Source organism: Ictidomys tridecemlineatus, chromosome 6, assembly GCF_052094955.1.
Source record: "Ictidomys tridecemlineatus isolate mIctTri1 chromosome 6, mIctTri1.hap1, whole genome shotgun sequence".
NCBI classification, from domain to species: Eukaryota; Metazoa; Chordata; class Mammalia; order Rodentia; family Sciuridae; genus Ictidomys; species Ictidomys tridecemlineatus.
In genome coordinates, this window is record NC_135482.1 from 101,447,404 (window position 1) to 101,474,921 (window position 27,518).

General features: G+C 39.8%; 2 pseudogenes; both read right to left on the reverse strand.

Annotated features, from left to right (window-relative positions):
• Positions 1–1,967: 1,967 nt before the first annotated feature.
• Positions 1,968–2,982, reverse strand: LOC101955279 (uncharacterized protein CXorf38 pseudogene; annotated as a pseudogene).
• A 10,316-nt stretch (positions 2,983–13,298) lies between these two features.
• Positions 13,299–26,540, reverse strand: LOC144365079 (large ribosomal subunit protein eL13-like; annotated as a pseudogene).
• Between the last annotated feature and the right edge of the window lie 978 nt (positions 26,541–27,518).

The following is a 27,518-nucleotide window of genomic DNA, read 5'->3' on the forward strand; positions in this document are numbered from 1 at the left end:
TTAACGGCAGGCCTATTTGATCACTCCTGTTTCACAGGAAGGGTGTCCAGGGTACCCTGACATTATGCAAATGAGGGGCAATGGAGCTTATTCTGGACACTGTCTTGGGCTGCTCCCCACAATTTGGTTTCAATTGTGGTCATTTGTGTGGCGGTTGGAAGAGATGACTGGGTCCACCTAGGCTTGAACTCTGGCATGATTCCCCGTAGAGACTGAGTTCTGGAACTGAACTCAGAGAAGTATTGCTATGAATTATGTTGAAATTTTAGGAGGCCACACATGAGAGTTACCCTTGGAAACTGAGATTTAGGCCCAGGTTGGCTTTCCACAGACCACTGGGAATCTCAGCCAGGATATCACATGATTTTATTGTTAAAGACCTGGCAGCCATAGATGAGAGTCAATACACACATGGACCTCACATTGTAGACCTCAATGGGACTGGCTTCATGTGAACTTTTGGCCACTCTTGGGAAGCCTTGCCTCTGAGTGTTTCTCCAGAACTTTCATTGAAATGAGCTTCCTCAACATTTAGTGGTTACTGAATGAATAGAAACCCACAGTGCCTCCAACTTCATCCTTGAAAAATGGCTTGATAAATACCATAAAATTTTTTGAAATTCCCATGACCAGGTGGCACTGGAGAAACTTTGGATGTCCTGTTGCTGATCATGAGTGTACAAGAAAGTGCCTTGATTGACTTGGTTTCATGAAAATGGTGTAGAACAGAGATGGCAGTAAGTTGGAGTCTGCTGATTAGTGGGCCTAGAGCAGTGGTGTGCAGATGTGTGATAAAACATGTGTGGTGGGGCCATGTGGATCTGCCATTGGCTTCCAAATGGCTTGTGACTGACACGGTGCAGCCAGCAGACCCTTATATGTTAAGGGATCTTGCTATATGGAGAGGTTTCAGTGCAGTGTTCAGAATCAGGTTGCTATGGTCAAGGGTGCACACTCTGTGGGATAGAAGCCTGGTTGGTGCATTCTCCTAGGACCCTGAGCCAGCACACGGGACAGAACTCCCTCCAGCACTGTGTGCCAGTTGAACTCCTTGTATTTCATGAAGCCAATAGGAAACTTTCAGTGAAGCAGCAAGAATCACCACGAAAAGTGGAGGATGACCAAATGGCCTCACAGTCCACATGTAGAGACACTTAGACCCCAGTGGCCACAGTTCACCTACAAAGAGAGAATTCAGCACTGCTGCCTCATGTTCATTGGAAAAAATCAGAAACCATGTCCTCTAGGTCACATAGATGCAGACCAAGCTTTGATGGTCTAACTACAAAAGAAGCTAAAGCTCCTGACAACAACATATATTTCAAGTGTCCAAACTCAGAGGCAGTTTTCCAAGAAGTCTTTAGGCCAGCAGAGCTCCATATTTGTGGAGTGTTTACCCTGTTTCTTACTTATGAAAACTCCTCTACCACCTCCAAGGTTGTGAACACCTGAGCATTTTCCATTGCAGATATGTATTCACAGATTTTCTAACTCTTCTCCTTGAATTGTGTCTTACGTGTGGCAAAGGTAATGTCAAGGCATTGTTTTAAATGAGACTGGAAAGATTTGTGTGTAGCACATAATTGCTTACACATTGGATTCATTTTCATATTTTCCATTGGAAATACTGAATTCCTGACACTAACCCATACCCTACTAGACTCTGATTATGAATCCTGATATGATGGAGGAAAATAACCCAAACAGAATAGCTATACTAGCAATTCAGAGAAGGCATGGTGTATATTTGTACTTTGTTTTTGCATTATAAAGACTAGGTGTTATAAATCTAGTCCAATTTAAGAGAAATAGTTCTCCATGTGTTTGTAAAGTTAAAAAATATGTGAATTCCTGTCTCCCCTTCTCTCTATATTTATTTATTTATTTATTTTTCATAGAAAGGATGCCTGATCTGGAAGCCAAGCTGACTTTCACAGGACCTGCCTGCTTTTTTCTGAAGGTCAACCTCAGTCCTTTCTCTCAGGTGTCTGTCTCCCAGGTTCCTTTGAATCTCTTTTTTGATACTCTGCATGGAGGCTGTCAAGCTTCTACATGGAGGCTGTCAAGCTTCTGCATGTCTTCTCTAAGACAATTTTTAAGATCTTCATTGTTTCTTAAAAATTCCTTCACCACTGCCAGTCAATTTGAGATCTCTTCAGGCAACACCTCTTGTTCTTCTGCTTGAAGATACATCTCTTGGAAGTTCTTTCTTCAGTAATGCTATTTTGATTTTATTTACTTGGCTTGCACTCATGTAACTTCTGGTTTCATATTTATATGCATCTTTCAAATCCTAGGGATGTGAACAGCCCAGTCAGATATCAACTGTTCTATTCTATACTGTCATGCCAAATCTTTGTGATATTCTTGGATTTATTCAGAAAATTTTGTATCTTTATCTGAAATTCTTAGACCCATGTAGACAATACTTTCATCTCTGAAAAGTGTGTGATCTCATTGCAACACTTTATCACCTCTGTGACTTTCTTTCAATCAACCAAAAAGTGATCACAGGAGTTGATGAAATTTAAAAGAGCATTTGCATCTTATTCCTCAAGTCCTCATTTGTCTGTTGCTCATTGAAGCATGTAAGCCTTGCCTACCTCCCAAGCATCCACGGGCCAGCAGCCCAGTCAGCAGTTTACCCAGTGCATGTATCTGTTTCTTTTGTGGTGTCTCAAAATCTCCTGTTTCCACTCCGCAAACATCTGACACTGTGGCTGAAACTGATGGGCACCACTGGCAACAGGTGGTGCTGGGACCTAGGCCAGGGGCCAAGGCCAGCAGGCTGCAATGAATGAACAGCATCTCATGGTGGACCAAGCCTTGCAGGGAGCTGTGCAGCAGCAGCAGGCAGTATCCTGCTTTCACCCAGTTCTTTTACTCTGAGCAATTATTATAAACTTCAAAATAACTAAAAGTGAGTTTAAAATGTTTCACCACAAAAATATAATATATCAGCAAAGGACTATATAGATACATTAATGAGCTTGACTTTTTAAGAATTCCACATTTTGTGTGGTGTGTGTACATATGTGTATAAAATCAAATGGCACTCAATTAGTATATACAGTTATGACTTCTCAATTCAAAATTATGTTCATAAAAATTAGATCTAAGACACAGATTGAGTTAATATTTATTGATTTATTAAAAGCAACAAGGGTTGTGTTCATTCGTATTATGGTTTGAATCTGGAATGTCCCCCAAAGGACTCATGTGCTGAAAGCATGGTCCCGGAAGCATCAAGGTGCAGAGGTGGAGCTTTTAGGCAATGACTGGATCATAAGTGCTCTGAACTCATCAGGGGATTAATCCAGTGATAGCTGAATAAACGTCTGGGAGGTGACACCTATTTGGAGCATGTAGGTCACTTGGAAGTTTACCTGGAGTTTTTCTTCTCCTCAGCCACGTTCTCTCTTCCTCTCTTTCTCTGCTTTCTGGCTGCCCTGAACTGAACATATTTTCTTCACTAAGCCCTCGATCATAACTTTCTGTTTCACCTCAGGTTCAGGAAATGGAGCCAGCCAACCAAGGACTCAAACCTCTGAAACTGTGAGCAAAAATTAATCTTTCCTTCTCTAAGAGATTTGTGCTGGGTACTTTAGTAACAGCAATAAAAAACTGAATAACATAGATAGTATCTAAATTCCTTTTCTTTTGCTGCTGCTGCTTCTTCATTTATCCTTTTTCTCCCTCCTCCTATGTATATACATAAAATGACTTCATTCAATTTGGAATACTATCTTTCCTGCATTGAATCACCTTTGCTTTTTTTGCCAAAGAACAGTTAATCACATTTATGTGCTTTTATTTCTGGATTCTCTATTCTGTTCCACAGATCAATTTGCAAGGTCAATAACATTTTTCTTCTTCTCCAGTATTGTTGACTATTATGGGTCTTTTGCCTTTCTATATAAATTTTAGAATAAGTTCATCAACTTCCACAAAATAAGTTGTTAGTGCCTTCACTGGAATTGTATTGAATGTATAGATCAAGTTGGAGAGAAGTGACCTCTGACAACATTGATTTTTCTTATCTATGAGCATGGTATGACTCTTCATTCATTTAATTCTTCATTTATTCTTTTCATCAGAGTTTTAAAACTTTCCTCATATAGATCCTACCACATTTTTTAAAAAATACTTTTTTAGTTGTAGATTGACACAATAATTTTATTTTATTTATTTATTTTTATTTGGTGTTGAGGATAGAACTCAATGCCTCACAAATGCCAGGCTAGCACTCTACCACTGATCCACAACCCCAGACCTCCTTGACCAAGTATTTTTATCCAAGTATTTTTTTCTTGATACTAGTGCAAATTATATTGGGTTTTTAATTTCAAATTGCAATTGTTCATTGAGAATGTATAGGAAAGTAGTTGAATTTGTATAGTAACTTCATATCATGTAACATTATATAGTAACTTTTTAATTATAAAATTTTTTCTGATTTCTCTGAGATTTTCAACTTAGAAAGTTATCTGTGAATAAAGAGCATTTAATCTCTTTTTTCCAAATCTGTGTACCTTTCATTTTATTTTATTATCTTTCTGCATTAGCTAAGAATACACGAGCAGCAAGAGGAGGCATACATGTTGTCCTTTTGATCTTAGGAGCAAACACCCAGTTTTTCACAGTATGTATAAGATTGGCTGTTGGGTTTTTTGCTTTGTTTTTGATAGATTTTTAGTCAAGTTGATGAATTTCCATTACATTCCTAGTTTCATGAAAGTTTTAGTTATGAATGAACATTGGAGTCTGCCAAATGCATTTTCTGGATCTGTTTATATGATCAAATGATTTTTTCTTCTTTAGTCTGATTGATGAATTAATCACTTTAACTATATTTTGAATGTTGAGCCAGCCTCGCACACCTGGAGTAAATATCACTTGGTCTTGCTGTAGAATTGCTATTAAGTATTGTTAGATTCTGTTTGCTAATACTTTGTTGAGGATTTTTAAAAATATATGTTCATGAAAGATATTGGTCAGCACATATTTTTTCTATTTATGCCTTTATCTTGTTTTGGCATACAGCCCCATGGAATGATTTGGGAAATGTTTCCTATTATTCCATTTTCTGTGAGAGATGGTAAATAATTGTTATAATATCTTCCTTAAATATTTGGTAGAATTCACAGTGAAATTTTTGTGCCTGGTGTGCTTTCTTCCTTGGAAGGCTATTTATTACACACCTGTTTCCATTCCATTATACAAGATTATTTCTGCTTTTGTGAGTGCTATATACTGAGTTTGTATCCCTTTAAAATATATTAGTTGAAACATAATTTCCTATGTGATAGTATTAGAAGGTGGGGATTTTTTGAACCTAATGAATGGGATTAGTGCTTTGATAAAAGAGGCCACAGGGGTCCTCACCCTTTCTGTTATGTGAGAACACAATGAGAAGACATCTTTCTATATTCCAAAAAGTGGATCCTCATCAGACACTGAACTGCTGATGGCTCAAATTGATTTTGAACCCACTCAGACTCCAATAAGATGAAAAATATGTTTCTGTGTCAATTTAACAGAATATCAATCCACCTGGTCTGTGGTATTCTCTTATAGCATCATGAATATATGAAGACCCTGCATTTTGGTAGTTTGTGTCTTTCATGTAATCAGTCCATTTTCAAATTCATAAACATATATATTTTGCATGATATTCTTTTGTGAACCTTTTAAGGTCTTTGATATCAGTGGCAATGAACTTCTTTTTATTTCTGATATTAGTAGTTTTAAAATCTTTTATGTCTGTTTCTTTTTCTCCTTCATCTTCCTTCTACCTCCTCCTTCTTCTCTATTTGCTGTTTCCCCTTCTCTCCCAGTTATCCTGGCATGGGTTTCTATCAATTTTGTTGATCTTTTAAAAAAATTAGCTTTGAATTTTGTGAACTTTTTGATATTGATTTCCTTTTTAAATATTTCACTGATTTTTGTTCTAACTTTTTGTCTCTCTTTTTTCAGCTTTATTTAGGCTCTTTATTTTCCTAAGGTGAATGCTTAAATTATCAATGATTTATCTTTCTTCTCTTTAATATAGGCATCCAGTGCTGAAGTCTTTGTTTTAAGTACTGTTTTCTCTACATTCCTCAAATTTTGGCCAAGTGTCTTAATTTTCAAAATAATTCTGAATTTCTCTTGAATTCATAATTGAATTCTTGAATTATTTGGCTGAGGTACTGGATAGAAGTATGTTATTCAACCTTCAATATTTGGGGAATTTTGTTGTATTATTCTATTTTTTATTTTGCTCCATTGTTGTCTAGGGCATGTTTTATATGATCATTATTCTTTTAATTTGTTCAGTTACATTTTATATCCTAGCATGTGATCTATCTTTGTTAGAGTTCTATGTGATCCTGAGAAGAATGTGAATCCCGTTGTTGTTGGATGGAGTAGTCTATAGATGTCAATTATTTCCCATTAATAATTGTGTTTTAGTCAGCTTTTGCATTGCTATGACCAAAAGGTCTGACAAGAAGGACTTCCAGGAGGTGAGTTTATTTGAGGTTTTAAAGTTCAGTCCATGGCTGGTTGATTCCATTGCTCTGGGCCTGGATGAAGCTGAACATCATGGCAGAAGGATATGATGAAAGGAAGCAGCATAGTACATGGCAACCAGGAAACAGAGAGAGAGCTCCACTCACTAAGGACAAAATACAAATCCCAAAGTCATACCCCTAGTGATCTGCTTTTTCCAGCCACAAGCTCCCTGACTATAGTTACCATCCAATCCGTCTTTATCAGTGAATGAATCCACTAATTAGGTTATACTTCTAATAATCTAATTATTTGACCTCTGAGAATTCTTGCATTGTTTCACACATGAGCTTTTGGGCACACCTTGTAGCTAAACCATAAGATTATACATCAGCTCCCCAATTAGTCAATTTCCAGAAGTCCCCTTAGTTTTAACATTTCCATTATTGCCCAAGAGTCCAACTTCAAAATCTCATCTGAGACTTGTTGAGAGCCACAGCCAAAGGGGCCCCAGCAAACTTCCAGCTGCCGGCTGATGATCCAGCTGCCAGCAAACTTCCAGTTGCCGGCTGATGATTGGCTTACAGTGGCCCCAGCAACATCTAGCTGATTGGCTCCTCTGCGGTGATGTTCATTGGGCTGTTTCCCTGCCCTTCAGACTGCCAGCTGATGATTGGCTCACAGCGGCCCCAGCAACATCTAGCTGATTGGCTCCTCCACGGAGCTGCTCATTGGGTGACTTCTTTGGCTCTGCCCACGCAACCCAGCCAATCGGCCTCAAGAGCAGAAGGATTGGGGGAGGTTGAGAGGCTGGTGTGGGAGAGAGAGGCTTGTGGAAGCCGGTGGTGGCAGTTGGGCTCTGAGGGTTTTTCCCTGGAGTTGTTTTGTTTGGCGTTTGTAGTTCTAAAAATAAAGTTAGTTTCTTTTTGACAAGTGGCTCCTGATTTGTGCCAAGCCAGACTTCGGCATTTGGTGGCTCGCATGGGGAGCAACTGAGGGTAAGTAAACTGCTCGCCCCTGAGGGCAGGGCGAGAGGATGGGTAGCCATTTTAAGTGTCCTCTTTTGTTTTGCTTTGTTTTTGTTTTAACTTTCCTGTCCCTGGAGATGAGTAAGAGGGAAGAAAAACCACTCACATCTGAGGAAAAACTATTTGCGTCTGAGGAACAGATAGGGAGAAAGGACGGATGCATATGTCAGGAGGATAGAAAGGCTGTTATAATGATTTTGTGTGATTCCATTTTTATTGGATTCTGTCTCGGTTTGGTTTGGTGTTATCTTGCTGGGTTGTATTATAATAGAAATACGGGATCAGCAATTAGTAAAAAACAAACCGAAAGAGTGTTAAGTAAATTGTTAGAGGAAGGAAGCTTCCCAGTAAAATCAAGAGCAGTCAGGGCATACGTTGATGTAATACAAGAATATAGCCCATGGCTTTTTAAGGAGGAGTTGTTAGATATATCACAATGGAACCATCATGGTGAAGATTTAAAAAGAATAGAAAAGAACAACCCAGGGACTCTGCCAGTTGGCACATTGTCATTGTGGACGTTGGTATCTGGTTTGCTTAGTCCAAAGCCTTCAGTTCAGACAGAGGTAGAGGAAGAAGAAGACATATTGATTCAAGTAGAAGAGGAAGTCTCTCAAGTTAGTCAGAAAGAGGAAAAGATTCAAGTAAAAGAGAAGGTCTTTCGAGATAGTGAGACAGAGGAAGGAAGTTTAGAGCAGAAAAATCTATCAGGGGAAAAGTTAAAACAGGAGACTGCTAATAAGACCCTTTTATTAGAGAGCGTAAGTGTCCAACCAACAGCACCGCCTCTACAGGAGACTGCTACTAACAGCATTCTATCACCAGAGGGTGTAAGTGTTCAACCAACAGCGCCACCTCTACAGGAGACTGCTACTAACAGCACTCTATCACCAGAGGGCATAAGTGTCCAATCATCAGCACCACCTCCATATGCTAAGAGACTCCTAACCCCCGCAGTTGATAGTTGGGATCCTGAGACAGGATCTCAAGTATGCCCTGTATTTGAGGTAGGAGGGCAGCGAACTTACCAGGGTTTAAATTTCAAATCAGTGAAGGAGCTAAAAGAGGCTGTAACAACCTATGGTCCTCAAGCACCCTTCACTGTAAGCTTGGTCGAATCCATTACCAACTTAAGCATGACGCCAGCAGATTGGGCTAGTATGTGTAAAGCTGTGCTAAATGGAGGACAATACCTGTTATGGAAGGTTGCCAATGAGAAATTTTGCAAGGAGACGGCTAGTCGAAATGCAGCAGCTGGTTATCCTCAGAGAAATCTAGATATGTTGTTAGGAAAGGGACCTTATGAGGATCGGCAGCAACAAAATGCATATGATCCTGGTGTATATTCACAAATTGCTGTAGATGCAGTTAGGGCATGGAAGACTTTACAAGAACCTGGAGGTTTACAAGGTCAATTATCTTAGATAATACAAGGAGCTAATGAACCTTACACTGAATTTGTAGATAGGCTTATTCAAACAGCTACCAGAGTTTTTGGGAATACAGAACAAGCAATGCCATTAATAAAACAACTGGCTTATGACCAAGCGAATCGTTGGTGTAGAGATATCATTAGACCATGGAAACAGGAAGATTTAAACACATATATTAAATTATGTAGAGACATTAATGAACAAGGGCAAATTGTGGCAGCTGCAGTAAAACAAGCTTTAGATGCCAGAGACATTAATGAACAAGGGCAAATTGTGGCAGCTGCAGTAAAACAGGTTTTAGATGCCAGAGACATTAATGAACAAGGGCAAATTGTGGCAGCTGCAGTAAAACAGGCTTTAGATGCCAGGCCAAGAACATGCTACAATTGTCAACAAACAGAACATTTTAAAAGGAATTGCCCCATAGGAGGAGGGTTTAACAAAACTAGGTATCAAACAAGTAGAATACCGGGTATTTGCCCACGATGTTGTAGAGGGAGACATTGGGCTAATGAATGCCGTTCTCAAACCACCATAGAGGGTACTCCATTATATTGGGCTAATGAATACCGTCCTCAAACCACCATAGAGGGTACTCCATTATCAAAAAACGAACAAGGACAAGGTGTTTATCCACAATATCGTGGACAAAGGCATCGGGCTCCGTTGCCAAAAAATGGACAGGGGGCCCCAATGCTCCGGGGCCCCAAACCACAAATATACGGAGCACTGGAGGAACCCAGCAACCCCAGCAACCCCATCAGGGTAGTGCCCAACACATCAGATCCCTCATCAGACAAACCAGAGGGAGCGCAGGGTTGGACATCTGCGCCTCCACCAAATCAGTGCTAACTCCAGAGATGGGAGTTCAAATCATTCCCACAGGGGTAAAAGGACCTCTTCCCAAAGGAACAGTAGGCTTATTATTGGGACGCAGCTCTTCTACTCTAAAAGGACTTTTGATAAGTCCTGGGGTAATTGATTCCAATTATGAAGGTGAAATAAAAATTATAGCCAGTTCTCCAAAGGGTATATCAGTAATTTCACCAGGAGATAGAATAGCACAGTTACTAATAATACCAAGCCTACATGATAAATTTTCCAGTCATGTTGTAGAAAGAGGTTCCAAGGGATTAGGCTCCACAGGTGTAGATTGGGCTATGCTTTCTTTAAATTTAGATTCTCGCCCCTTGCTAAAACTAAATATTCAAGGACATGAATTTAATGGGCTACTGGATACAGGTGCAGACCTTAGCATCATCTCTCGTCAAGAATGGCCAAAACATTGGCCATTACAACAAGCCACTCAATCGCTTCGAGGCCTAGGAGTGGCGACTAATCCCGATAGAAGTGCAATGCTATTAGATTGGAAGGATCCTGAAGGATGTGAAGGAACTATACAGCCATATGTATTGGATCATCTTCCCGTAAATTTATGGGGACGAGATGCTTTGATCAATTAGGTTTGACATTAACAAATAATATCAATCAAAATGCACCCACTATTATGGCTAGACAAGGTTTTAGGAAAGGAAAAAGATTAGAAAGACAAGAACAATGTATAGCAGCACCAATACAAATAGATCAAGGAACAGACAGACATGGGTTGGATTTTCACAAAGGGCCACTGAGACAATAAAAATTACATGGAAATCAGAAAGACCAGTATGGGTTCCTCAGTGGCCCTTGACTAAAGAAAAGACACAAGTAGCCCATGATCTGGTCAAACAACAATTAGCAGAAGGACATATACAACCTTCTGTATCTCCCCATAATACTCCCATTTTTGTCATCAAAAAGAAATCTGGTAAATGGAGATTACTGCAAGATTTAAGAGCCATTAACAATGAAATGGTCATTATGGGACCTGCTCAATCGGGGATTCCTCAATTGTCTGCTTTGCCAAAAACTTGGTATGTTTTAGTTATAGATATTAATGATTGTTTTTTTTCAATTCCAATTCATCCTGAGGATAGTCCACGTTTTGCATTTACTATCCCTGCACTAAATCATGAAGGTCCTGATCAGAGATATGAATGGAAAGTACTCCCTCAAGGGATGGCTAACAGCCCAACTATGTGTCAAATTTATGTTAACAAAGTAATCCAGCCACTTAGAAATCAAAATCCTGAACTACAAATATTTCATTATATGGATGATGTATTATTAGCACACAAAGCTAAAAACACATTGCTAGAATGTTATGCCACACTTACAAACTTATTAAAAAATTATAATCTAGAGATAGCAATAGATAAAGTACAATTAAATTTTCCAATTAATTATTTAGGAGTTCTATTATCCTCAACCATGGTCCGTCCACCAAAAATTCAAATACTAGTAGATCAACTCAAATCACTTAATGACTTTCAAAAGTTATTAGGAGACATAAATTGGATAAGGCCTTATCTAGGTATTCCAACAGGAGAATTGGGACCTTTATTTGATATCCTAAAAGGTCCATCAGATCCAAATTCACCCCGAATGTTAACGCCTGAAGCAAGAAAGGCATTAAAAATCATTGAAACATATATGGAAAATATGCATTTGGATAGAATTGATATAAGTTTGCCTTTATTATTTATTGTACTACCAACAAAAAATATTCCTACAGGAGTATTTTGGCAAGAAGGTCCATTATTATGGATACATTTATCTTATTCTCCTAACACTATTCTTACTAGATATCCTGAGGCTGTAGGACAATTAATACTCAAAGGAATAAAAACAGCAAAGGCAGTGTTTGGAATTTCTCCCCATAAAATTATTACTCCATATACTATGAATCAAATTGATGAATTAGCTAATGAGTTAAATACTTGGGCAATAATAATGTGCAAATCTAATGTTTCATTTGATAACCACTTACCATCTAATCCTTTATTGTATTTTTGGTCATTGCATCCTGTAATTTTTCCAAAAATGACAAGAAAAACACCTATCATGAATGCTCCAAATATATTCACTGATGGGTCAAATAATGGTACAGCAGCAATAGTTACACCTGATCAAACTTTTACATTTTTAGTACCCAAACAATCAGCTCAAAAGGTAGAGCTTAATGCAGTATTACAAACTTTTGTGATGTTTAAAGATTCTGTATTTAATTTATTTTCTGATAGCCAGTATATAGTTAATGCTATAGTATCCCTTGAAGATGCTGGTAGGATTTCCCCTTCTTCTACTGTTTTCTCTTTGTTTTCCACTATACAAAGTTTAATCTGGGACAGAAAAGATCCATTCTTTATAGGACATATCAGGGCACATACAGGATTGCCTGGAGCCCTTAGTTTGGGCAATGATTTAGCAGATAAAACTACACGTGACATACATATTTTCTCTACACTAGAAGAAGCTATAAATTTTCATGAAAGATTCCATGTCAATGCTAATACTTTACAAAAGCATTTTAAAATAACTAAGGAACAAGCTAGACAAATAATAAAACAATGTCAAAATTGTGTGACCTTTTTACCACAAGTTAATCTTGGAGTCAATCCTAGAGGATTGATGCCTAACCATATTTGGCAGATGGACGTCACACACTTGCCAGAATTTGGAAAATTAAAATATTTGCATGTTACAGTTGATACTTCTTCTGGATTTTTGATGGGCTCCCTTCATGCCGGCGAAAAAACTAAAGATGTTATAGCTCATTGCTTACAAAATTTTGCCACTGTGGGCATTCCAAAACAGTTAAAAACAGATAATGCCCCTGGTTATACGTCTACTTCTTTTAAACAATTTTGCTCATCATTTGGCATTACTCATATAACAGGAATCCCATACAATCCACAGGGACAAGGCATAGTTGAAAGAGCTCATCAAACTATTAAAATGTACTTATTAAAGCAAAAAGACGGAATTGGGAGGGGGTATATATTCCCCAAAGATAAACTTAAAATAACCCTTTTTACTCTAAACTTTTTAAATTTGGATTCATCAGGACTTAGTGCTGCAGAAAGGCATATGTGTCCAAAAAATGTACATAAGCCCAAGGTACTTTGGAAAGACATTCTAACAGGACAATGGAAAGGTCCTGACCCAGTAATTGTCTGGAATCGGGGGTCTGTTTGTGTGTTTCCACAGGAAGAACAGCAGCCGATTTGGATTCCAGAGAGATTAACCAAGGTTCTGACCCAGAACAGCAGCCGACTTGGATTCCAGAGAGATTAACCAAGGTTCTGACCCAGTGATTGTCTGGAGTCGGGGGCCTGTTTGTGTGTTTCCACAGGGAGAACAGCAGCTGATTTGGATTCCGGAGAGATTAACTAAAATCCTGACCCAGTGATTGTCTGGAGTCAGGGGTCTGTTTTTGTGTTTCCACAGGGAGAACAGTAGCCGATTTGGATTCCAGAGAGATTAACTAAAGCGATTTCTACAGACCAAAAAGAAGATGATTTAGCTCAAATCCATAATAGCTGATATCCAAAACTCCAATTTGGCTATCCTTACATCTGCGACAGAACCAGGATGCTTTTTTCAATATCTATTTTATTATTGCCCTTTCCCATATCATGAAGTTCTATTTTTTTTTTTTGAGCTCATACAGACCTAGGTTAATGTTTTGCTGATCAGTTCTATTTTTTTTTTGACTATAGAGTTTTTAAACATTGCAATAGAGATTTTACCTGTAAAAAGTTATAAGGCCTTTACTATTATGTTATGTGTTGTATGTATTATATTATGTGTGCACACTTGTGTTTTGTGTTATATGTTTGAATGCATGTATGTCCAATGTACGTATTTCCATATATCATATATGATGAGCGTTCATGAAAAGATGGATCCAAATATTTTTTTTTATTCACGTGATTTAAATGGTTTAATTTAAATTGGGTAAATAACTGTTAAGAATTGTTTTAATATGTAAACAAAAAAGGAGGTTAACAGATCTGTTTGTTTACTCTCACCTTTCGTTTTCATTATATTTAATAATTCTCTTCACTATAATGTAAATTGTTAAGAAAATTGTTTTCTTTTAGTGCCTTCTGGAATGTTACCTAATTTTTTCTTTAGCCATTATTGCCAGAATTTCTATCTTCAGATGAAGATAATATAAATTGTTAAGAAAATTGTTTTCTTTTAGTGTCTTCTGGAATGTTACCTAATTTTTTCTTTAGCCATTATTGCCAGAATTTCTATCTTCATCCCAGTGCCGATGAAGATAATATAAATTGTTAAGAAAATTGTTTTCTTTTAGTGTCTTCTGGAATGTTACCTAATTTTTTCTTTAGCCATTATTGCCAGAATTCCTATCTTCATCCCTGTGCCGGTGAAGACAAAGATAAAACTAATCTACAGTTTCTGCAATAGGCATCACTGAACTGCTTACAGAACTTGCACTGAACTGCTTACAGAACTATGTGTCACTTGTATGCATTATGAACTATCTGTTGGTGCAGCGACTTGTGGTAGTGTTGGGGTATTTTTGCTGATGATATCATCGGTGGTACAATTTTCCCAAAAGGAGCCGTCAATTGACTTGGTATATCTTCCTCCCTTCTGCTTGTCATGATCATTCAGCTAAAATTTGGGGGTCAACAGAGGTGAGGCAAAGGACCTCAACCCCCCCCCCCGCTGAGACCTCTCCATAGGTGTGGCTGTATACTGGACCGGTAGTCAATGACGGGTAAGATCCAATTACAATGGTACCAACCTAAGACAGGAGGCTGACGCCCTGAGGTCAGCTCATCCGAAGACGGGTAAGGACCATATGTAGTATTGGACAACCTAAGGCAGGCACGGTCCATAAGCCACATGCTTGTTGTTTAAACAGAGAGGGGGAGATGTTGAGAGCCACAGCCAAAGGGGCCCCAGCAAACTTCCAGCTGCCGGCTGATGATCCAGCTGCCAGCAAACTTCCAGTTGCCGGCTGATGATTGGCTCACAGCGGCCCCAGCAAAATCTAGCTGATTGGCTCCTTCACGGAGCTGCTCATTGGGTGACTTCTTTGGCTCTGCCCATGCAACCCAGCCAATCGGCCTCAAGAGCAGGAGGATTGGGGGAGGTTGAGAGGCTGGTGTGGGAGAGAGAGGCTTGTGGAAGCCGGTGGTGGCAGTTGGGCTCTGAGGGTTTTTCCCTGGAGCTGTTTTGTTTGGCGTTTGTAGTTCTAAAAATAAAGTTAGTTTCTTTTTGACAAGTGGCTCCTGATTTGTGCCAAGCCAGACTTCGGCAGAGACTCAAGACAAGTTCTTAGCTGTGAGAGTGGCACAGATTAAACATTTCCATTCCATAGAGAGAAATAAGCATAGAAAGAAGAAATGGGACCAAAGAAAGCAAGACTGAAATCCAGGTGGGCAAATGAGTCCTGTAGCTCCATTTGCAGCATCTGGAGCATATGGCATTATCATGTTCCATCCAAGGAGCTTGTGTGGCTCTATTCCTGTGGAATTGATGGTTGCAGTTTCCTTGATTCCTGCAGCTTTTTTTTGCAGACATTTCAAAATACTGGCATCTCTTAACCTTGGAGTCTTAATTTCAGCTCTGGCTTCCTTCTCACATCTTCATGCATCATGCTCTTAGGCTGCCTGTGAGGATTTCAACCCTGCTACACTTTGCCTGGCCTATCAGACCTTCCTTTGACATCTCAGTGGAAGCTTCATGAGCCCCTAACTCCAGTATCCTGCAAACCTGCAGAATCAACACCATGTGGTTGACACCAAGGTGTGCCATAATCTCAAGCACTAGTCAAAGCTCCTGGGACCATGGCTACAGCAGCTTCTGAGTGCCTGGGTAGCTTAGCATAGTGAAATGACTTTTAAGCCCCCCCATCTCTGCCCCGTTTAAGCAGCATGCTTCCATGGCTTTTTCTCAGAGGAATTTTACTTTTATACCCTTGAGCCTGAGATGCCAGCCCTGATATGTCCTCAAGCCATCTTTCTTATTGTTTTTAGCTTCCCTTTAGTGGCTGTGTCTTTTAAAAACCGTATCTCCCTTATCCCTAGTTTTATTCTCACTTTTATGGCTACACTGCAAGTTTTTCAAATCTTTCTTCCCTGTTTTCTGCTTCTGATTATCATAGTAAACTTGGCTAAAACCCACCAGCAATATATAAGCCTCTGCCTGAATGCTATGCTGCCTTGAAATTTTCTCCATCAGATTAATTAGCCTCTCACCTCTAAACTCAGGCTCACAGAAAGTCTCAAGAATTAGGTAAAATGAAGACAAATCCTCTGTCAGAATGTAATACAATATAAACCCCCAAATCATGCCTTCAGTGACCTTCTTCCTCCAGTTACCACCCAGTGAATCTTTATCGGTGGATTAATCTACCAATTAATTTAAAGTTCTCATAATCTAATCAATTTACCTCTGAAAATTCTTGCATTGTCTCATACATGGGCTTTGGGATGACACCTCACTTGTAAACCATAATGATATGAAACTATTTGGTTCAATGCCAGTTCTGTTGATTATTCATTGAAGGATATTGAGTTCTCCAAGTAAAAAAAATTAACTCGCCTATTTCTGCTTGCAATTTTTTCAGTATTTCCTTACATAGTTTGGTGCCTTGCTTTTAGATGCATAATTATAGATTAGTGTTAGTATGGTACACACACACACACACACAAACACACACCTATTCAAAATCCACTCTCAAATAACACTATATAGCTTCAGGGTTAGTACTGTAACATTGTAGCATAGTATTCCCAGTTTCTTTCTCACATAACATAACATTGCTGTCATTCATTTTGCCTACCCTTGTATTATTATTACCCAATACAATCAAATTATTATTTTTCTATTTGATTAGAATTTTATTTTACCTTCATTCTTTAATGTTCCTCCCTTCTTTATGTAGATACAACTTTCTTATTTTCCTTTTTTCAGAAAATCTCCTTTATTTTTTTTTTTTGTAAAGTAGAGCTATTAACAAATTTCCTCCATTTATATTTCAGTGAGTCTTTATTTGTTCTTAACTTTTTTTTTTAAGCTTCACGGAGAGCACTTATTATAAGTCCCCACAGTGACTTCCTGTTCTGCAGCTTCCTTGGCCCTTTTTGTCCAGATGCCAAAGAGGTGGCCATTGGCTGGAGCCATGAGTAGACTGGCAAATGCCTAGACTCTGACTTTCTCCTTCTGTACATGTTCTGGGTAGGCATTACTGGGCCTGTCAGCTGGGTGGCCAGTTGGAGTTCTTCAGCAGAATTGTCTCCCTTCTGGGAGTTGAGGACTTCCTGGGGAAGAGGATGAGCTTGGAGCAGTACTCCTTCAGCTGTTGCATGTTGGCCTATAGCGACAGTTTGCATTTGTTCCACCTCTGGGGTCCACAAAGATGCCGATGGTCTGGACCACCTTCTTGTGGATGCCTGCCACCTTCAAATATCCAGGCTGAAGCCCCTGCAAGCTCGGACTTTGGTGTGATACTGCACCTCACTATGGGCCCAATGGGTCCAGACTCAGGGCACCATGTGGTTGGTGCACTTTTGTTTGCCAGGCCTTGCTTCTGCCAATCTTCCCTGCTGGCTGATTGAACCCTGGGGCCAGGCCATGCACTGCTGGCAGTCAGGGTGGAAGTGGGGCTTTAGAATCAGCTGGATGCCATGGCTGCCTGCGGCCTTGATTCATAATTATTGATTGGTTTTTGTAACACTTTAGATATTTCACTTCTCCTTCTTTGTATAGTTTCTGACAAATTTGATAAAAGTCTCAAACTGGTTTATATTTAAAGTTTTGTTCCCTTTCTCTGGCTTTGAACATTTTTTTTCTATGATTTTCTGGAGTGTGGGTATGATTTGCCTATGTGAAGATTGTTGTTTATAGTACTTTTCAGATCTTCAAGAATTTGTGGTTTGTTTTCTGTCATTAATATTAGAAAACTCTTCTGTCGATATTATTTTAAAATTTATGTTCCTTTTCATAATTTTTTAACTTCTAGAATTCCCATTGTGCATATTACACCTTTTGCCATTGTCACAAAGATCTTGGAAATTCTTGGGGTTTTTTTTCAATTTTTTTTCTCTTTGCATTTTAGATTGAAATATTTTTCTTCACCTATTTTCAAGGTTTTTGAGCCTTTCCTTGTCTGTGTCAATTTACTGATGAACTAATCAAAGACAGTATTTTTCCCAAAGTATTTTGATTTCCAGCAATTTTTCAGTTTTTTTAGATTATCCACCTTTCTGCTTGCATTACCCCTCTATTGTTGCATCTTGCCCACTATTTTCTATTAGACTTTTATCATAATAACCATAGTTATTTTAAATTCCTTGTCTTGTAATTCCTATAACTCTATCTTATTTGATTCTAATTTTCATGCTGGCTTTGGGTCTCTCCAAATTGTGGTTTTTCTTGTCTTTAAACATTCTTGTCAGTTTTCTTTGAGAGTCAGACATAATATATAAGGCTCTGAAATGAGGTACAGGGCATGCCCTTTGTCCATGATTTCACTTTATACAGTTTTATTTACCAGTGACCAAGTATGGTCTGAAAATTCTAAATGGAAAATTCTAAACAATTCTTAAAATTTGAATTGTGCACTGTTCTGAGTAGCGTGATGAAATCTCATGCCATTCTTCTCTGCCCTACCTAGGGTGTAAATCATCCCTGTGCAAGCATATCTATACCATATATGCTTCATACTCAACACCATGAAGGTTTGATGATCCAGAGTCATTCAAAGCCTATGATGCTCCTTCTGATGTATTGTCAGGTCATTAGTAGCCTAATACTGCCTCACTATGCCTGCATCATTCACTCATAGCGTCTTATCACATATACTTGGCATCATCTCACATCATCAAAGAAGAAGAAGAAGAAGAAGAAGAAGAAGAAGAAGAAGAAGAAGAAGAAGAAGAAGAAGAAGAAGAAGAAGAAGAAGGAGGAGGAGGAGGAGGAGCAGGAGGAGGAGTACTTTAAGATATTTTCAGATAAACTACCTTAAATTTAAGTATAGTTTTATATTTAAGTATAGTTTTGCAGTATAGTTTACATTGTTCTATTTTATTATTACTTACTGTTAAGCTTTTACTGAGGTTAATTTATAAACTAAAGTTTATCATCGATATATATGTAGAGCAAAAACATAGCATACATATGTAGGATTTGGTGCTTCTTGTGGTTTCTGCCATCCACTGTAGATCTTGAGAGTATCTCTGTGAGTAAGGGAGGATGACAGCTATTGTTGTGAGATTTTATGTTTATCTAGCTAGCAGTTAGGTTGTGCTTACTGTTTGCATTAAATGTATATGTGAGAGGATAAAATTTCCTCTAGTGTCTTTGTATCTCCTCTGTTGTTTTTGGTGTCACTAGAATCACCTCATAGATGAAATCCAAGTCTTGCAGTTCTTCCATGTGTAATCCACCATTATTATACAGCAACCTTATTCATGTTGTTTGGGAAGAAAAGGTGCATCTGGAACCTTTGAGTCTCAAAATTTTAGTAGCCCTGGGCCTCTGAGCTGTGCCATTCACTTGTGCTTCTTAGCTTTACTGTTCCTCTTAGGTGAGGCAGGATGGATATGGAGTGCTAGAGTTGGGTAATTTCCCTTTCCCCAAGTTGAATAAGGCTTTGGTGAATTCATTTACCTTCTAGGATAATCCTTTTTTGTGTAGAATGCTTTTAGCTTATTTCAAAATGTTACTTTTTCCTTCCCTCTGTCAAAAACATGAGTTTCACTTTTAAAAACTTTGCAGGCCTTCAAGAGGTAAAGGCCATAAAATCTTAGGATCCTCCTCAGACTGAGCCCCCAGGAGTTTATAATTCTCAAGTTAGTCAACACTTAGCTTAATAAGCATTTATAAGGGGTGAATGTAAGGAAAATCTGTTTACATAGAACATGTTTAAAGTGGAATATGTTTCAAATGAAAAACAAGAATAAGAAATGTAAAATTTCGTAAAAAAAAAAATTTTGACATGAGATCCCCCCCAGCCGCAGAGCTGACTGTGTCCTATCAACAGGAGTCACTCTTTGTTCTAGGGACTTACCATCCCAAAGGTAAATCTTGAAAACAATGGAAACAATGACCAGGAAAGAGTTTGCTCCTCTCGAAAGCAGCTAACCTCTCAAGGCAAAGGCTTATGCACCTGGCAAATGGCTCACTCATCAACAACTTCTTTTAAGGGTTTTGCTTTACTGTGCTTTAAACCAAAACTATTTCAATACATTTATAGTAGCACAAAATGATCGGGTTCAATGTGAAATTTCCATACATATATTCAACATGTTTGATTGTATCTATTCCCCTACCTGCCCCTTGTCTCTTTCCCTTTCCCTGGTAGTCTCCTTACTGCTTTCATATTGTCTTCTTTTCTTCCTATATTCTACATGTAGAGAGAAAACATCCAATATTTGTCTTTTTAAGTCTGGCCTATTTTACTTAACATGATCATTTCCAGTTCCATCCATTTTCCTACAAATGACATAATTTTATTCTTAATCATGACTGAGTAAAACTCCATTGTATGTATGTTTGTGTGTGCGTGTGTGCATGTATAAAACATTTTATTTAACTAGTCATCTGTTTATGGATTCCTAGGCTGATTCCATAACTTCACTGTTTTGAATTGTGCTAAAATAAATATGGTTATACATGTATATATCTCAAGTATGCTAACTTTAATTCTTTGGATAAATTCTGAGTAATGGTATACCTGCATAATATGGTAGCTCTGTCTTTGGTTTTCTGAGGACCTTCCATAATGATTTCCATAAAGGTTGTACTAGTTTATATTCCCACTAGCAGTGTATAAGAACTCTTTTTCTGAACATCCTCATCAACACTTACTGTTATTTGTGTTCTAGATGATTGCCAATCCTAATTAGAACTAGATGGAATTTCAGTATAGTTTTGATTCGCATTTTCCTGGTGGCTAAAGATGATATTTTTTTCTTTCTGTAATTGTTGGCCATTTGTACTTCTTTCAAGAAGTTTCTGTTCTGTTGATTTGCCCATTTCCTGAATGGATTATTTGTGGTGAGCCGTTTCTGTGAATTGTGGCCGCCATTACAAGATGGCCCTGGTTTCCACTGTAGTCTGTGACAAACAACTCCTTATCAGAATGAGTTGGTGCGCTGTGACTTGGCACCCTATGAGAAAAGTCCACGTGGCAGTTGTGCATTGGGGCTTGATGTGCTTTATCAAGGCTGGGGCACTCAGGTGAGAGAGTAGTAGTAGTAGTAGTAGTAGAAGCTAGAAGACATGTCAAAATTAAAGCCTGAATAAACTGCTGAAGGAAGAATCCTGTGTCGCGTCTTCCTTTGCCGGCTGGGGGTCGCGGCAGTTGGTTGCCCGGACGGTGACACCTCCTCGAACCCAGCATTCAGAACTTTCAGCAGTAAGCGTGGTGCACCGGTAAGTTCCTGGGTAAGTGGGAATCCGCAAACGAAAGCGGGGCGCTCCTCGGTAATTAAAGAGAGAGCGGGGAAAAAATAATAAAATAGGACGCTCCTCTGTAGATAGAGAGAGAGCAGGGCTTTTGTACTTTCACTTTCTTCATAGTTTTGAAAACATCTTCATAGTTTTGAAAACATTATGGGTGTTAACTCCTCAAGCCCAATTTTGCTGGCCTTGGACGGGTTACTACGTTCTAAGGAACTTAAAGTGAAACAGAGCACATTGCAGATGTTTTTGAGAGAGGCTGATATCGCAGCCCCTTGGTTTGCCTTTTCAGGGAGTCTTACGATTCCCAGCTGGGACAAGTTAGGAAAAGACCTTGACTTTGCTTATAAGCAAGGAACTTTAAAAGATGGCATTATTCCAATGTGGAAGCTGGTTAGAGGATGTATAACAGATGGTAAATGTCAAGAGGCTGTAAATGAGGGTCAAGCTGTTCTTGAGCAATTGCATGAGGAAAAATCTGAGGGATCCCACAGCAAAGTGGCAGAAAGTGTTAAGAGTAAAAGCAGTGAAAAGGCAAAAGAGACTGAACATAAAATTAGGAGAAGGCTCTATCCAGACTTGACCGAACTTAAAACACCTGAGGACACAAGTGGCTCAGAGAGTTCTGAGGACCTTGATATTTTGTTACAGCAATTACGTAGGATAAAAATGAAAAAGAAAAAACTGGAGATGCAAGGTATGAAGGCATCCCGTGTAGAGGAGGATAGGGCTGGCTCTGAAGAGGAGGTGGAAAATCTACAGGAGGAGCCAGTACTTGATGTTGCTCCACCCTTCCCCACGCCTCCAGTAGTTCCGCCCCCATATGTGGGTGGAGTCCAAGGCTCCAGGAGGACTTTTCATTATCAAGTTTGGAGAACAGTCAATACAGATATGGGACTAGCATACCCGGTTTTTCAGGACAATAATAGGGGAAGATATCATGAGCCTTTAGATTTTAAAATAATTAAAACCTTGGCAGAATCCGTCCGTACTTATGGCATAGATGCTGCTTTCACCCTTACTCAGGTGGAAAGACTGACCCCCTCAGATTGGGCTGGCTTTGTCCGAGCCTGTGTCTCCCCGGGAAAATATCTAGATTGGAGAACATTCATGTTAGAGGGTGCAGTAGAACAGGCTGCTCAAAATCATGCAGCAGAACGTCTTGCCTGGGATAAGGATATGCTTCTGGGACAAGGCAGGTTTGCTAATCAACAGACAGGATATCCTCCCAAAGTGTACGAACAGATTAGTAATATCTGCATCCGTGCATGGAAGTCACTCCCAAATAGAGGAGAAGTATCTGGCAATCTGACTAAGATTATACAGGGCCCTACAGAGCCTTTCTCAGACTTTGTTGCTAGGATGGTGGATGCTGCAGGAAAATTTTTTGGCAATCCCAATAGAGCCATGCCCTTGATTAAACAATTGGTCTTTGAACACTGTACTGAAGAATGTAAAGCAGCTATTACTCCTTATAAAAACAAAGGCATAGAGGCTTGGATGAAAGTCTGTAGAGAGATAGGTGGGCCATTAACTAATGCAGGCCTTGCTGCTGCTGTTCTTCAACTCTCTCGTAAGTCCAGCCCTGTTGCCGGAGAGTGTTTTAAGTGCGGTCAAAAAGGACACTTTAAACGAGAATGTCCTAATAAAAGGGGAGCATCCAAAATTGAGTCCCTTTTTGCTAGCCGTCAACCTGGCTTGTGCCCTAGATGCAAAAGGGGAAAACATTGGGCTAATGAGTGTAGGTCTGTCAAAGATGTACACGGCCAGCCCTTACAAGATAAAAACATGTCAAAAAACGGCCAGAGAGGCCCCCGACCCCAGGGCCCACAAATATATGGGGCAATGGAAAGTGGGACACTGGAGAATGAGTCATGGCCGTCCCTGCGTAATCCCAGAAATCGCAGAGAGCCACTACAGGTGCCAAGGGATTGGACCTCTGTTCCACCTCCAGACTCATATTAACACCTAAAATGGGAGTCCAACTGGTGGAAACTGAGTTCAAGGGACCTTTGCCACCTGGCACTGTGGGTTTGTTAATTGGGCGTGCTTCCTCAATTTTACAAGGCCTTCATGTTTTCCCTGGGATTATTAATCCGGATATGGTGAGAGCAGTGAAGGTTATGGTGGAAGCTCCAAAGGGCATTGTGTCCATCTCCCCAGGAGACCGGATTGCTCAATTGTTAATTCTGCCCAGTTTACATACCCGCTTTCCTGCTGATTCCTTTTTAAGGACAGGTGATGGGATTGGAACCACCGGAGAAAATTGTGTTTACTTGTCCTTGGATATGGATGACCGTCCTACTTTAAAGTTAACTATAGAAGGTAAATCAATTTTAGGATTGCTAGATATTGGAGCATATCACAGTATAATTGCTCTGAAGGACTGGTCAAAGGGGTGGCCGGTACAGCTCTCAGATCAATCATTAAGAGGCTTGGGATATGCTCAAGTTCCACAAGTCAGTTGCAGACATTTATCATTGAAATATTCTGAAGGACATTCTGGTACTTTTCAGCCATATGTACTGGATCTCCCTATCTCCCTGTGGGGGAAAGATTTAATGAAAGACATGGGATTCCAGCTTAGTAATTATTACTCAACAGTTGCCAAACAGATGATGTTAGACATGGGATATAGACCAGGACTTGGCCTAGGAAAAAACCTACAAGGACGTAAGTGTCCCATAAAGCCACAACAGAAATTTAACAAGTTTGGAGTGGGTTTTTCTTAGGGGCCGCTGAGGAACAGGTGCCCATCACCTGGAAATCAGAGGAGCCAGTATGGGTGACTCAGTGGCCGCTCTCCTCTGAAAAACTGACTGTGGCTCGCACTCTAGTACAAGAACAATTACAGTTAGGACACATTAAGCCTTCTACCTCTCCATGGAATACGCCCATATTTGTTATCAAAAATAAATCTAAAAAATGGCGGTTACTACATGGTCTAAGGGCCATTAATAATCAAATGCAACTTATGGGGCCTATTCAGAGAAGATGCCTTTGTTTTCAACAATTCTGACAAATTGGCCAATGATTTGTATAGATATTAAAGATTGTTTCTTTTCTATTCCATTACATTCTCAGGACACTAAACGCTTTGCTTTTACTCTGCCTTCATGTAATCATGAAGAACCTGATCAAAGATTTGAATGGGTGGTCTTGCCTCAGGGCATGGCTAATAGTCCCACAATGTGTCAGATGTTTGTTGGGGTGACCCTTACTCCACTCAGACAAAAATATCCATTATTGAGGTGCATACATTACATGGATGATATATTATTGATGGCCAAGGACAAAAGTACATTGGAGGCCTCCTATTCTGATTTGATAAAGTTATTAAAGTCAAAAGGTTTATTAATTGCATCAGAAAAAGTACAAACTGGGGATTCTATCGAGTATCTTGGGGCCAAAATCTCATGTAAAATGGTCACCCCTCAAAAAATAACTATTAGGACCGACAATTTACATACGTTGAATGATTTTCAAAAATTACTGGGTGACATAAATTGGATTAGGAGTTATTTATATATTCCCAATGTTGAATTAAAACCCTTGTATGATATTCTTAAAGGTGATTCAGATCTTACTTCCCCTCGACATCTTGCTGAGGAAGCCAGGTCAGCGTTGCTTAAAGTGGAAGAAGCTATACAACATGCTAGCCTTTGCAGGCTTCAAGAGGATGAGCCTCTTCAAATATGTGTGCTCGCCACTGTACGGCAACCTACTGGAGTTTTGTGGCAAGATGGTCCTTTGTTGTGGATACATCCACGTATATCCCCTGGAAAGTCCCTTGAGTATTATCCTGATGCAATTGCTTCTTTGGCTATGTTAGGGATACAACAAAGTATACAATTTTTTGGTTTTTCTCCAATGTCTGTAATTGTTCCTTATACGTGTCAACAAATTCAAGTTTTGTGTGCTAACCTAGATAATTGGGCTATATTACGATGCTCTTTTCCAGGAAAGATAGATAATCACTATCCTTCACACCCTCTTATTACATTTGTTAAGGAACATCTTATTATTTTCCCTAAAATCACTTCTTCTACGCCTATCCCAGGAGCTGCAAATATCTTTACAGATGGATCTAAAACTGGCATTGGAGCCTATGTAGTAAATGATCAATCTCCTATCCAACATCGGTTTGCTCCTGGCAATCCACAATGGGTGGAGCTACAAATTGTCATAAAAGTATTTGAACAATGTCTGTTTCCTTTTAATTTAATCTCAGATTCTGTTTATGCAGTTCAAGCTTTACAGGTGCTGGAAGCAGTGGGTCCCATACACACATCAGGAGTAATGTCTTCCCTTTTTCTCCATCTTCAAACATTGATTTGGAATCGCTCCACCTGTTTTTACCCCTTGCATATTCGAGCCCACACAGGTTTACCGGGTGCTCTTTCTGCTGGCAATGCCCAAGCTGATCTTGCCACTCGTCCTTCTTGGGTGTTCCCTATTTCCTCCTTAGATCAAGATAGAAACTTTCATAGTAAATTTCATATTAATGCACGAGCACTTCAGAAGCGCTTTACTATCTCCCGTGCTGATGCTCGCCAGATTGTATTGGATTGTCCTAATTGTATCATTTTACATCATCCCTCTTTGGTAGGCATAAATCCTCGTGGTTTGCGGCCTTTAACTATATGGCAAATGGATGTCACACATGTTCCCGACTTTGGCAAACTTAAATATGTTTATGTGTCTGTAGATACTTGTTCTGGCATCATCCATGCTTCTGCTTTATCTGGTGAAAAGGCTGGAAATGTTATCACGCATTGCTTGGAAGCCTGGGCAGCCTGGGGATTACCACAGACTATTAAGACGGACAATGGTCCAGCGTATACTGGACGCCAATTTTCTTCCTTTTGCAACCAGATGGGTATCCAGCTTGTCCATGGTTTGCCCTACAATCCACAAGGTCAGGGTATCGTAGAGCATGCTCATAAGACTCTAAAAGAGATGTTAATAAAACAAAAAGGGGGAATTGGCTTAGGCCACACCCCGAAAGAGCGCCTCTCCCTGGCTCTATTCACTATTAATTTTTTGAATCTGGACATACAAGGGCGCTCTGCTGCAGATAGGCACTGTTTGCCCTCTGCCCCGAACTTTGGGCACGTTAAGTGGAAAGATGTACTTTCTGGACAATGGTATGGGCCTGATCCCGTGCTGGCATGGACACGAGGTTCTGTCTGTGTTTGCCCTCAGGATCAAACTGAGCCGGTGTGGGTTCCTGAACGTTTGGCAAGAAGAGTCTCGTCATCGACTAATCAAGAACAGGAGGCCCCACGATCATCCCATGATGAGGAGCTTCATCCTGCTGAGTGCTCTGGCTCTGATGCTGGTGCCGATGGTACAGGCAGTACAGATGCAGTGGTGGGCAGTAACATGGGCGTGGCCGATGCCGATGCCGGTTCACAGTAATTCCAGTGTCCTCCCCACTCTTTTCTCCACCTCATGTGAGATGTCTGCTCCCTGTGCCTCTCCTAGAGGGGACCCAGTCAGCGTTTTCAATCAATCCCACATTAATCTCACAGGAGTTTTTTGCTTCAACTTTAATAATTCCCCTTGCATTGGATTAAAGCTCAGAAACTTGACTAATTGGGAGGACCCTACTCGGGGCAGTCAGGTCTCGTTTGGTATCCTGAATGCAGCATTGACCCAGTTAAGTAGTGGGGCCTTATCAGGCTCAGGAGTCTCCTCGAATAAGACTTGCTTAAAAACAACTACTTTGGCTATTCTCTCTGAGGTCCTAGTACCATTGCCTCCTACTAACATAACCTGTAATACCACTCATTTCAAGGCCTCTCCTTATTGTACCCCGGATTATGCCTTCCCCCCAACTTTCATGCCTTGTCAGGATTATTCTTGGGAGAGACAATCAATGGCTAAAGGTTTCTCTCTCTCCCCCTCTCTCAAGAGGTACGTGTATAATGCCAGCACAAACAATTCCTCTGTAGGATCTGGTTGGTCTTGGTTTTAGTGGCTTATTTCAAATGAGAGGGGGGCCACGGCTGATATTTCGGCAGTGGCTCAATTGCTTGGAGCCAAAAGTTGGCTGTTCAATGTTTCAGGCTCTATATATGAGATTACAGGACAAGGTCGTAGGCTTGGAAATATCTCCCACAATTCTCAACTGTGCAATGCGACACTGCCCCCTGCAGGGGTGTGTCTTCAATCCCTGTTCCTATTCTTACTAGCCAATGATACCACGGGGGATATGGTGAATTGTACTAATGTT